Raw genomic sequence first — 10,739 nt, 5'->3', positions numbered from 1 at the left:
AACAGCAGTTAAAGAAGCAAAAACTTCCTCCTTCTCCAATTTAATTTTAGCAAATCACTCGAATCCGAGAATTATATTTAAGCTAAGACGCTTAACTCCAGAATTGCTCCCGCCGTTGTGTAAGAATGGGCATGAATGATTAGTTAGTCCTGATGGGCAGGTGGCACCTTGCATGGTAGCCCCTGCCATCAGTGTATGAATGGGTGTGAATGGGTGTGAATGGGTGAATGATGACATATAGTGTTAAAGTGCTTTGAGTGGTTGGAAGAATAGAAAAGCGCCATACAAATACAGTATAGCGCTGAAATATGGTCTTCAATGAATTGTAATTAAATAAATGAAAGCTACAGAGAAAATAAGAAGATGTGGAGGATGTGAAAAAGTAATGATATTGTGTTGTGATGTGATGCTGTTCTCAGGTCAGCAGGTTCTCGGTCTGGTGGAGAACCAGAGTGACTGGTACCTGGGGAACCTGTGGAAAAACCATCGACCCTGGCCGGCTCTGGGCAGAGGCTTCAACACTGGTGAGTACAGAAGGACGTAATGTTGGCATGTTAGCATTTAAGCTATGTCCCAGTTGCGTACTTATACTTATGATAATTATATTAAAGTATGCATGCTAAAATAAATATTTTGGAGTGCTGCAAAATATTCAAAGTGTGACCCGATCTCAGAAAACCTCCAATGTGGTTGCGTTGCACGCTGTCACGAGGACAGATACAGGAGAACATTCACTGCAATAAGACTTTACAACTAGAAAATGCATTTCCTGCTGAAAATGCGTTGGAATGCTGAAAGCTGAAATGAATCTCAAAAACATTGCTGAAAATAGATATCCAATTTAAAAAAAATTGCAAAAAGCTGAATAATTCAAAAAGTTGAAAGATTACAAATATGAAGTTATGTCACCCCTCTCCTGAAAGAGCTGAACATTTTGATATTCCAACGGTTTCTGTAGCTTAAAAGAATTCCAGCAGTAGTGATATTTGTTGTAGTAGTAGTAGAAGTATTATTCGCAGTATAAGTATGAGTAGCATTTGAATAAGTACTAGTTGTAGCAGTAGTGATATTTGTAGTAGCAGTAGCAGTAGAAGTTGTCGTCGAAGTATTTGTAATTAGAAGAAGTAGTAGAAGTAGTAGTATCAGCAGTCATACTAATAGCTGTAGTAGTATTAGTACTGGTTATTAGTACTGGTAGTAGCAGGAATAGCAGTATTAGCAGTTGTGGTATCAGTAATAATAGTAGTGGTAGTGGTAGTAATAGCAGTAGTGGTAGTAATAATATTAATGGTAGCAGTAATAGCAGTAGTAGTAATAGTAGCAACAGCAAAAGTTGTAGTAGTAGTGGTAATACTAGAAATATTAGCAGTAGTAGTAGTTGTCACAGTATTAGTAAGAGCATTCATTATTTCAACAAAAAAGCCTAATTTTGAGCGAAACGTTTAAATACAGTTAATCCATGAGGCTTTTATTTTGAAAGGGTGGGACTGGGTGGGGGAGGGAGGGGGAGAGGAGACATAATCATCATGTTTGACACATAAACAGAGGTTATTAAATGACAGGCTTCATCACAAGCAGTTCAGTTAGGAAGCCCCAGAGAATGCTCTGGGCCTTTTATTTTAAAATGGCGTGTGTGTGTATGTGTGTGTGTGTGGGGGGGGGGGGGGGGGGTAGAGGAGGGGGGAAAGACCTCTAAAGATCCCTAAGACCTGAATGACTGTATGAGAGACACATAGAGAGAGAGAGAGAGAGAGAGAGAGGAGTGTATGTGCGCGTGTGTCTGTGAGTCTGTGTGTTTATCAACATCACTAATTGGCTCAATCGCAAACACCTGTGTGCCTGAAGCCATTTCATGGAGATAAAACAGGAAAACACCTCTCAAACAAATCATCAAAACTCCCATAACCGTAGCTCCTATTGCTCCGATATTAATAATTGATGGGAAGAATGAGTTGAAGAACAGATCCTGTAAAAATTGTGTCTGTAGTGTAAAAAATGTGGCTTAACTGGCGATTTAGAAATGGGGTACCGTGTTCTGTGGAAGAAGTTTTTGAAGCAAAATTTAACATTGGTCTCTATGGAGCAGAAAGTTGGTTTTCCTCTCAATTAACGGCTTCTGTGTCAAATGTGGAAATCTGTGGGATTCCACAATTTTTCTACGACAAGGACAATATTAGCTACTTCTACATCCAGAAATTATGCATGAAGAGTGAAGATTGTGGACACAGTGGCAAAATACAAATGTTTTTTTCACAAGAATCTCAAGCTGCTCTTCACTCTAGCGGTGACATCACGCACTCTAAGCTGCGCAATACACACCCATTATGAAGTCAGAAAAGGGCTGAAAAATCATAAAAGTTAAATTGCTGCAGTTCAAAAAGTTTAAAAGATATCAAAAAGCTGAATCATGTTGGCAATAGTTGAGGGTTTTCTCAACATTTGAAAGTTGAAATGGTGTCTGTCGCTGAAAGTATGAGGAAGTTGAAGGATTTGAAAGTTGAAGAAGTTTTTGAAGGATTTGAAAATCTTCTCCATAGAAACCCATTCAAAACAAAGTTGCAAAAAGCTTAATAATTCAAAAAGTTTAAAGGTTAGAAATAGAAAAATTCATAGCAGACATGAGCTGAAGGAGCTGAACATTTTGATAGTTGAACGGTTTCTGTAGCTTAAAAAATTAAGAAGAAGAAGCGTTGCGACGAAACGGGGGACGGAAGAAATAGTGGAATAAAGAAACAATAGTTGGAATGCTTAACATCATTCCAACAATAAATCACCTCTGGCCAAATCATCATTCACTTGACTACAACATCACTACACTGGCTTTGCACTGCTGTTTAGTTTATCTAGTTAGTTAAATGAATCCTGTTCTATTTCATTGTATATACTGTGCATTTGTTATTATTTTTACTCTGTCACTTTGATTGCTTCGTATATTTTTTGCTGCTGTTGCGCAGAAATGTCCCCATGCGGGATGAATAAAGTATATCTATCTATCTGTCTGCACTGGCTGTCAGAGCTATTTTAATGCCACTATAGTTGCCACTGTTCACAAAAGCAGAGTGTGTCTCTGTGATGGCTCTATTTCTTTTTTTTCTTGCTTATAGTGTGAAATTCACTTGTGAATGTATACAAATGCTGATAGTTATTGAGAATTGACATGTAATTATTATTAAATTATCAATTGTATATGTAATTGACTTTGACTTAAAATGAAAAACAGCAAAACTAGTTTTCTTGTTTATGTCTGTCTGTAAAGTCTGTAAAGCGGGAAAATAAATGCCTTTTGCTCATGTTCAGTTTTCAGGAAACAGTTACAAAATCCAGACCAAGTAATCAACTGGGTTCAGTCATTAAAACCTGTAAAGTACAGCCACAACGTACAGCTGATGTAGTCTATACTCCTTTGTGACACCAAGGTTCACAAGCAGACACCATGTATCAGCCCACAAACCGTAGGTGCCACAATTAACACCAAGTCAGCCCTGTGTTGAGTAAAAAGGGGGCGAAAAATGTGCATAAAAACCCCAGATAGGGCAACGCGTTATCTGTCGTCCAGCACATTTACCACTGAATGAGTCAGGGAGGACTCAGATACTTCTCCCAGATAGAAATGGATGTAAGGGCACGGAGAATCCCAGGATGCCGCTGCGCTGATTGCTGCCGCTGCCATCCCTCTGAGGATGGCCATGGATGAGGAAAGCTCTCGCTAAGTGCGCCCTGCTGAGGCTCCACTCCCACTGCACTGTAGGCTTGTGTGATGTGTAGTGGAATATTTCCACAGCTATTCGGGAGAAGAAAGTGAAGGTTTTCAGTTAATATCAAATAAGACAGTCTGATGAATGAACAAGTTGTAATGTCAATTTATTTGCCTGCAGGCAAAGAGAGCAGATCTCACAGACACGTATTGCAAAGTCTTCTGAGAAAATGCCCTCAGAATCATCTCTGTACATGTTTATTTATACCTCAGAGACAGAGAAAAGTAGCAGAGAAGGGAGGGGGGGGTGAAGTCATACGTGTGCTTCAGTGTCTGGTATGTACACTGCATTACAGGAAGGCGCCTCATTCTCTGCCGAGGCCATATATGGCCTGCAAATGCCTTGTTCTGTGCCCTTTGACCCATATGGATGTTTCATGTCACAGCGGGTGCTTTCCTTTTACAAAAAACGATGCAGAGAGCATGTTAAAACAATTCTTCCCTTTACAGATGGCATCGCACAGCCAGTGAGACAAACTCTGTTTTGACACCTTGCGAGGGCCCTCTGTAATGAACAAACAGCTGCTGTGTCCACCTTATGTAGTACAACATACTGAGACAAAGCGTGCACTGAGGAGAATGGTTGAGACAGTTCTTCTGCATCATTTTGATCAGGCGGAGGGAAGAACGCCTTAGGAGAAATAACTCTTTACCTCTTTTAACTCTGTTACGGCTTGGTGTAAATGAGGGATTTGGCTGTTGCTGCAATTACGTCCTCTCGAACTGGTAAGGTGAGAAACTTTGAGAAAAACTGAGCTAGCACTTGATCCCATGCAGTTTGCTTATAGGCCACACAGAGGAGTAGAAGATGCCACAGTCACTTTGTTCAATTTACTTTTGAAACACTTGGAGGGAAATGGATCTCATGTTAGACTTCTATTTGTTGATTTCTCCTCTGCTTTTAACACAATTCAACCCCACATTTTAACCAGCAGGCTTTTGGAACAATTTGACTTCAGTCACAATCTTGTGGGCTGGATTCTTGACTTTTAACTAATAGGACACAAAGAGTGAGGGTAAATGGAATTCTGTCCGACCAAGTTTGCTCCTCCACTGGCTCTCCACAAGGATGTGTGCTTTCGCCCCCATTATTCATCCTCTACACCAGGGGTGTCCAAACTTTTTTCACTGAGGGCCACATACAGAAAAATATACCAAGGGCTGGGCCACTCAGGTCCGATCGCCTCACCCCTAGTGTGTTAAAGTGAGCAAAATCAATCAAATTTGGTTCTCAATGTGCTTTTGTTCAGATTTAACAGAGATGTTTGTTCACGTATGTTGAGCCGAACAGACTCATTATTCAAATAGAAGGGAGTTGAGAACAGCTCGATGTCTCTCTCAATGAGAGAAAAATATTGAAAGCCATGGCAGCTGGTGGAACATGTTCTAGGTAGGGCTGTGCCACATCCAATCAATTTCAGCAAACATCCCAGTATGATTTAATGCTAAATAAATGAAGGTATCAAACACTTATTGCTACTTTGCAGTTAAATATTTAACATTTATTCCAAGATGAAAAAAAGCAGAAAATAACACTTTGACAAACACGTCAGGACATCTTATTTACAGCTGGTAGCTTCGCATGTACTGCTTCCCTTTCCTGCTAGTCTGCTGTCTGATTGTGAGGTCAGGCTGATCTGATATCAGCTCTGCAGTTTCTCCTCAAAGTTCTCCTCTCAAACGGGTCTTGGAGGAGTAGTGCTCACGCTGGAGCTCGCGCCAGCCTGTAGAGACTCGTCCGGACGGGAACGCGCAGCTTGGGGCAGAACCGATTCTGCCCCAAGCTGAATCTATTTGAGGGCGCTGATTGGCTAAATTGTATGTCACACATTTATATCTTTAATCAGCAATTGGCTAAACTGCTTCACTGCTCTTTTGGGCAGTTTCTCCAGCGCTGCTGAGACGTGCACACGCAGAGAGGACATGCAGGAAAAGCATATATTTACCGCAGATATCATATTTTACACATATTACTGGGTGATTCCATATTTCAAAAACACGAATATTGACAATTTGTATAGTTTATTATTATTATTATTCATTTTATTTTATTTGTTGTGGCTCAAGGTGGGGCGGCGCCCTATCGCCCTCTATTGACCAGCCGCCACTAAGCACTGACTGAGTTCTGTCACGAGAGACGTTATCACGGACACGTATTTCCCCCTTTTAGCAGAAAGGTTGGCCTTTGGAAAAGCACATTTGACTTCGGACTGCGTGGGGAAGTGCGCAACATTGAAGTTGCGTAGAGTGCCCTCGTGCTCGAATTATGTTGACAGTTTTCACAACCGTGTTCATCACATCGCCAAGCTGGACTGTCTTAGCACAGAGGGCTTCTTGGTGGGTGATACGCTGCATTTGAATAGCCTCACCTCCGCTCTCTTGCGCTCGCCTTTCATAGCTGGAGCCCTATCTGTTATAACTCCACACAGCTTGTCCCATCTTGTCAATTGCATCTGACACAGCTTCAAACATGTCCTTACCTGTTGTTGTGATCTTTAGACTCCTAAAATCAAGCAGCTCCTAATGCAGAAATGATCGTCAACTCCCCGCAAACAAATTAACAGCTGTGCGGTGTCTGTGGCATCTGTGCTCTCAGTATATGCAATGGAGTAAAAAGCAAAAGCACTAGCTTTATCTAACACTTGATGGTTTAGGTTAGCTGACAAGTCTTCGATTCGCCGCACAACTGTGTTTCTGGACACGCTAACGTTGTTGAATTCCTGCATTTATTCCGGGCACTTGCGACTTTAGTGAGGCACTGTTTTATGAAGTCACCATCTGAGAAAGGTTTCCCGTGGCGGGCAATGAGTTGAGCTACCTCGTGGCTGCTATTGTGACTTTTTCTTGTGTTTTGTTTGCACGGAAAAAAATACTCTTATTGAGCTAACTGCCATTTAACTTTCTGTTCTCGCTCGGCACCAGTGTAGGACGTGTCATCATCCGGGGCTAAACGTTTCTTTGATTGCTCTTATTTTGTGGAGAAGCTGCCTTGTTCAACACAGTATCTCCACCTAGTGGTGAAACTAAGAAGTACAATACAGTCAAGCGCAAGTTTCAAGTGTGGGCCATATTACATTATATTTTTAGAAGTTGCTGCGGGCCAATTAAAAATGGACCGCGGGCCGTACTTGGCCCGCGGGCCGTAGTTTGGACACCCCTGCTCTACACCAATGGTTCCCAAACTTTTTAGGCCGTGCACCCCCTTCTACATCCCGACCGGGTTCGCGCACCCCCCCCCCTTAATAAAAAACAAAAGCAACAGAGCCTAAAAACCGCATAAAAATCGGACCAATGAGAGAACAGTTTGCTCGCGCTTGGCGTTGGTTTACAATATTTAGTCCGCTGTTAAATGTTGCAGTGTGAACACAAACCGAACAAAGGGGCAACTGCAACATTGTATCATATTAATCCCTGAATCGGAACAAAGCAAACGAACTACGGGTGTGAAAACGCCCTGAAACACTGCAACAAAGTTTCAATAACTTTCAGTTACACAAGGTGTCACTTTTAAAGAGCAATACGGATGGCGATGTTCAGGTGGCGATGTAAATAAGAGGGCTTCAGACAGCTGTTAGCCAGAACCTCACTGCACACCACGCACTGTGGCTTTGGGGAATCTGCGTTGCCAATCCAAGTGAAGCACAGACACAGATACTTTTCATCATATTTCCTCTTTTTTTTCCCAGTCTGATGCTCACTCTCGTTTCCTCTTTTTTCACCTTGACTCGATGGGCCGATGTGCTCCCGATTTGTCTGTGCTATCCCTTCCTCCTTTTCGGTCTCCTCCGTCTCATCTTCCTCTGACTCTGGCTCGATTTCTTCTCCCGGTCTCTCCCCAACGCACCTCTCCGTTCCCCTCGCCTCCGATTCCTCTCTCTCTCTCTGTCCCTCTCCTCTTTTATGACTGATAGCTTCAGATGTCCCACCTGACAGTTTCCCCGATTTCAGCCAGTTTAGCATATTTAAATGAATGTTGCTGAATGCATGAAGTTCGCTGTTAGCTGACGTTAGCTGCACAAGCTAGGCTCGCTAGTGTGTACGACTGGCGGCAGGCGGCAAGACTGCCGGAAGGAGCTCAAGTGCATTTATTAAATTGTATGTTTTTAATTTTAAATCTTACAAAGGGAATTTTTATGATTCATGTTTTTATTTTGTGAAAAATCCCACTTTTTAAATTAAAATTACATTTTTTTTAATATTTAATATTATTACACCATCAGACCGCCATTACACTTTTCCTCTCGCGCACCCCCTAGAGGCAGCTCGCGCACCCCTGGGGATGCGCGAGCGTACCACACTTTGGGAATCCCTGCTCTACACAAATATGTGTCAGAGCAGGTATGAAGATAGGAGTATGCAGATGACTCCGTTATTGTAAGTCGGCTCCAGGACAATGAGACCAGCCACGGCCCGGTCATCGACGACTTTGTGAAGTGGTGTGAGGAGTCCTATCTTCAGTTAAACATATCTAAACCCAAAGACATGATAATTAATTTTAGAAGACGAGCCCACACACATGAACTCATATCCATTAAGAGTCAGACAGTGGAATGTGTGTAATCTTACAAATATCTTGGGACAATGATTGACTCAAAACTGAACTTTGAAGCAAACTGTGTAGCCGTGTGCAAAAAGGGGCACCAGCGTTTGTTTTGTTTGAGGAAACTGTCCTATTTCCACATTGACAAAACCATGATGACCTTATTTTATGCTGCTTTTATTGAATCGATTTTATCTTTTTCTTTGGTGTCATGGTTTGGAAACCTATCTTTAAAGAACAGGAACTCTCTGTATCAAATTGTGAAGTGGTCTAGCAGGCTGATTGGTGAGTCACAGCTTAACCCAGAGTCCTTGTACACCAGACAGTTACAACGGATCACCGGCTTCTTAAAGGACGACTCCCACCCTTTGCACAGGGAGTTTCAGCTTCTTCCTTCTAGATGGAGGTAAATAATAATAATAACAATAATAATACAATTTATTTATAGAGCGCTTTTCACAGACAAAAAAAAATCACAAAGTGCTTTAACAGAGCAGAAATTAAAAGCATAAAAAACATAATATGACTCTAGGGTCAATACGTTACATAGAGAAAAATAAATAAATAAATTAAAACATATTTTAAGACGCCAGCCTAAAAAGGTGGGTTTTGAGGTGTTTTTTAAAAGTATTCACAGAATCTGCGAAGCATAGAGTCGCAGGCAGAGCATTCCAGAGCCTCGGTGCCACTGCCTCAAAGGCTCGGTGTAGTCTCACGGTGTAGAACAAAGCGGTATAGAAACAGCTTTGTTCCAGCAGCCATCACTCAGGTGAACAAATTATAGCAACAGTGCACAGATGCTATCGAAGCAACGTTTGTGTATTTTATTGAGTGATTGACTGATTTCTAGCCTTGTGTACTTTTATCACGTTTGTCTTGTTGTCTGTGTTGATTGTAATGTGTGTCGAGATGGATGCCTCGCCCTCTATCGCAAACCAAGTCTACCTACGGTGTTAAGGCCACAACTTCTGGACACAGGGAGAAATCGCCCCCCCCCCCCCCCCCTTGCATACCCCCAAAGCTTCCTGTGCTGATGACGACATAGTGTCTTCCCCCATCAAAATGTGTCTGATTAATGCACGCTCTATAACAAACAAGGCTCACATTTTAAATGACTTGTTCACAAGTCATAATTTGGCTTTTTTATTTCTGACTGAGACCTGGCAACGGAATATGGAATGCATCCATTTCAATGAACTCTGCCCTGTGGACTGTTCTTATGTTGGGACACCGCGTTTGACGGGGTGGAGGTCTCGCCGTGGTCTGGAAGAATCAGTTTTCCTGCCAATTGGGGAGCACAGAATCCTATGCTACTTTTGAACTGCAGCTGACTAAAGTGGGCCGGCTTTTTACTGTTTTTTAATTTACCGACCTCCAGGTCCGGCAGGTCAGTTTTTATCAGAGTTCACAGACTTTCTGACCTCTATTACCAAGCTAGACAAAGTGCTTCTGGTTGGTGATTTTAATCTGCATATCAATGATACCACAGACTGTATAGCCACTGAGTTTCTCAATATTACTGAATCTTTTAATTTCACACAACATGTTTCTGGCGCCACTCACAGGGGTGGTCACACCTTGGACCTTGTGTTCTCTCTGGGTCTTGATATTGATAATACCCGTTGTGAGGACATATTGATCAGTGACCATAAATGTATTTTCTTTGATCTTTCTGTCAATGCTGACCCCTTGTGTCTGAAACAAACATTCCACTCCCGCATTATTACTCAGAGTACAGCTGATCAGTTCTCTATGCACTTCTGCTGTGATATTAACACAAATCTCAATGATGTTGAACTCTTGATACAGTCATTTAATGAACATTGCACCACTTTGCTGGATAAAGTGGCACCTCTTAAGGAAAGGACCAGGGCTGCCTATAACACTACTCCGTGGACGACAGACGCTGTGTGCAGCCTGAGACAGAAGTGTCGCAGGACAGAGCGGCTCTGGAAAGCCACTGGGCTAGAAGTGCATCGCTCATATCTCAAAGACCTCAGAGGTTCTTTTAATACTGGAGTAAAGGAAGCTAGAACTGCTTATTTTGCCAACCTAATCTCTTCTTCAAAGTCCCAAAACTCTGTTTGACACAATTAAGAGAATTGTTTCACCGTCTGTCTCTACATTACCATGCTGTTCTGTTGACGATTGCAACAAATTCCTTATCTATTTTAATGATAAGCTAACAGGTATTAGGTCTGGCATTCAGCCTGCGATTTGTTCATCTACATGTAGCTCCTCGCAATCCCCTGCTGTTCTGGACTCTTTCCAGCCTTCAAGACCTGATGGACTTAATTAACAAAACAAAGCCATCATCTTGCCCTCTGGATATAATACCAACCTCTCTATTTAAGAAAGTTCTGCTAACTATTGGCCCTGCAGTAACATCTATTGTCAATTCCTCATTGTCTACAGGAATTGTCCCTTCCTATTTCAAACATGCCA

This window comes from Melanostigma gelatinosum (assembly GCF_949748355.1).
Source record: "Melanostigma gelatinosum genome assembly, chromosome: 22".
In the NCBI taxonomy this organism is placed as follows: Eukaryota; Metazoa; Chordata; class Actinopteri; order Perciformes; family Zoarcidae; genus Melanostigma; species Melanostigma gelatinosum.
This window is presented reverse-complemented; position numbering follows the sequence as displayed.